This window comes from Drosophila navojoa, chromosome 2 (genome assembly GCF_054131105.1).
Source record: "Drosophila navojoa isolate 15081-1374.11 chromosome 2, UAZ_NAV_1.0, whole genome shotgun sequence".
Lineage (NCBI taxonomy): Eukaryota > Metazoa > Arthropoda > Insecta > Diptera > Drosophilidae > Drosophila > Drosophila navojoa.
Genome location: NC_142890.1, coordinates 27328941 through 27331985, shown reverse-complemented (window position 1 = coordinate 27331985; position 3045 = coordinate 27328941).

Below are 3045 nucleotides of genomic sequence, written 5' to 3'. Positions count from 1 at the left end.
AGGCTTAAGCTTTGAATATTATCCATGGCCCCGAAGCTGTCTGAACTCCAAGAATATTTGTGGTTAAAATGCCGGGCAAGTTCTCAAAAAATTAACATATTATTAGGCATATTCCTGCTCAAGTACTCCGCATTTGTTGGTTCTGCTCTACGACTTTATCTGAAACGATAATTTTATTGGACATTAAAAACAGAAACGTGACAGCACATCAACGCCAGTTACATAATATTAAAAGGCTATACAAATGTCACATAAAAAATGAATGAAACAAAAGAAAAACAGAGGAAACAACAATCTTGGGGACTGTAACACGAGGCCAAAACTTGGCGGCGGCTGCGTGCCTGCAATGAAATTATAACAGCAATGACAGCAAACTTGGCCAACAAATACATGCACACATAGCTGTACACATGTGTGTATATACATATGCCAGATAAGTATCGCATATCCACACCTATCGTGGCCATCAGTCATAAACTACTGAAGGAGCTGGCTGTTTGGCATATGTCCACGGCGGGACGATCGACTTTGCTTAACGCCGACATGACATAAAACGTAAATGGCATAAAATGCTATAATGTGCCGTTACTTGTAAGATAAACAATAACAAACCGTTGACTTGTTTCTTATGGCCGCCCAGAAGACAAAAGGCCGACTCCGCTGCCAAGTCATAAGTCAGGCCAAGCGTGCTACATGCAAGAGCCGCAGTCGCAGTCTCAGTCGCAGTCAAAGTCAGATCCGGGAGCTGAGACCTCCCCGAAAACCGGAACAAGACACGAGCAACGTTTGCCCAATTGATGCACGACCGTACTCCACATGCTGATGCCGTGGCGCCCCACGTGCGTGTCCCCGTTTGTGGAACATGGCAGCTGACGTGACTGGATATGAAGTCCTCATGCAACTGTTGGCTTTCAAGTAATTTATTCGACGTTTTCTTCAGCCATGCCTTATTTAATTTACATTCAATTAATATTTTCTGCAATGGGCATAGTTTATAAAATATTTATGAGAAAAATGAATGGATAAATAAGGCAAAAATAAATTATTCAATATTCCAATCTTTTATTATTATTTTTTATATTTATATATACGAGTAGCTATGGTTTAAAAAATAATTACGAGACTTAAAAATGGATAAATATAAATTGTTAAATATTTGTAATATTAATTTGAACCATAACCTGTATTCAATCTCATTTTCAGAATAATACATACATAAAATATATAATACCTATGATATATAATATAAGCTGACAAATGGATACATATGACAACAAATTTTAAAAAATTATTAAATATCTCAAATATTAGCTTCTAGCATAGTTAATCAACTTTAGTAGATTAAATTTAAATAATTTTTTGTATTTATGTATTATAACAACTAACAACATTGACACAAAATGAATAAAAAAAAAAAAACCAAAAACAAAAATATTAAATTTATAATATATGGGCAATTCTCTAGTGGCGAATGTGACATTCGTACGCATTTGAGTTTAAAAAAAACGAATGCGAAAACATTTTTTTATTTTGACGAAAAATGAATCTGTTAGCTCTTGATTAGCTCTATAATTGGTGCTAAATCTGATTTTAGGCAAATGTTAGTTTTCAAGATAATCACAAAAAACCAAGAAGTTCGCAGGCTACAAAAAACGTAAGTCGCTTTTTAAATGAACAGTTCAACCTGAGATTTTAGCGAAACCTTAAGTGACAATTTATTACGAGTATTTTTATATTACTACAAATTGGCACATCTTAACAATGTTTTTTATTTGATTCAAAAATATTGAGTAGTTTTTTTTATTTTTTAGATTTAATCAGTGTCGAAGGTGACGTGTCGAATGTGACATTTTTTACACCACACGTTTTTTTTTTTTTTTTTTTAATTTTTTAGTAATTGTACATGAATAAAAGTATTAGAAATGATTTTCAATATATTTACTTTATTAAATTTTTGAAAAACGTAACGAAATATACTTCACGGAGAAAAAAAAAATAGGTATATTCATCTGAAATAAGTAAAACAAAAAAGAAAATCTAAATTAACTTAAAAACTAACTTTAATTATATTATTTATAGAGTATGCAGTCCTAGCTGCTTGCAGCTGTTGGCCATTGCAACAAAACGCGTGAAATTGTGATATATGCGGGATGTTCGTAACATCGTTCGATTTTTCATCCAGTTTATAATGTAGACATAGCCTTTCGATTTGAACTAATGGCAAAAAGTATATTTTAATGCCATTAATATTATTTTTTGCACATTCATGCAAGGAAAATGCATTGGGTAAAATAAGGCTCTAAGATTTAGTTACTTGCCATATTTTTTTTAAATGACAGCTCCAACTCCATCAACGGCACCCTTTCCGTGAGAAGTGGCAAAAAAATTCCATTCAACATAACAACATCCTATTTCTTTTATGATGTCATTTAAACTAGTTAAGATGTACTTATTTTTTAGCTTGAGCGCAACTTCCATCGGAAAAAATTTTCATCATTCTTTATTTTTTGTCTCCACCGTTAGCTGTTTTTTGTACTCATCTACAATCATAAAATATATTTAAAATTTCATTATTTCCAACCTAGATTTAAAATTCACTTCGTTTTATTTAAATTTTTTATTTACCCTTTTACGGTGTCGAAAGCTACGCACTTTAAATAAAACACTATAATCAAATAACTTAATATTTTCGTGTGAAATTTTTTTAAATAAATTTGCAATGCCAAACTATGTTTGCTAATAAATTTTGATGCTAGTTGCGCAAATACATTTGACTTACTGACAATAAAACCTATTTTTCGAGGTCGCAGGTGACATCGAAACATACGGTGGAACAGAAGAAAAAATTTACCGAACAGTCAATTGAATCGTACGTTTTATATTTTTTATGTACTCTTTATGCATAAACGAAGGTTTGAAATAGCATATTTCATTACACAGCGGCCTCTCTTTAAGAACAATAATAATAACAAAATGTGCAATAGAACGCTCAAAGCAGAACTTTGGCAATTGCTCGGCTTTGTGTGTCAATATTTCGAGATGTGC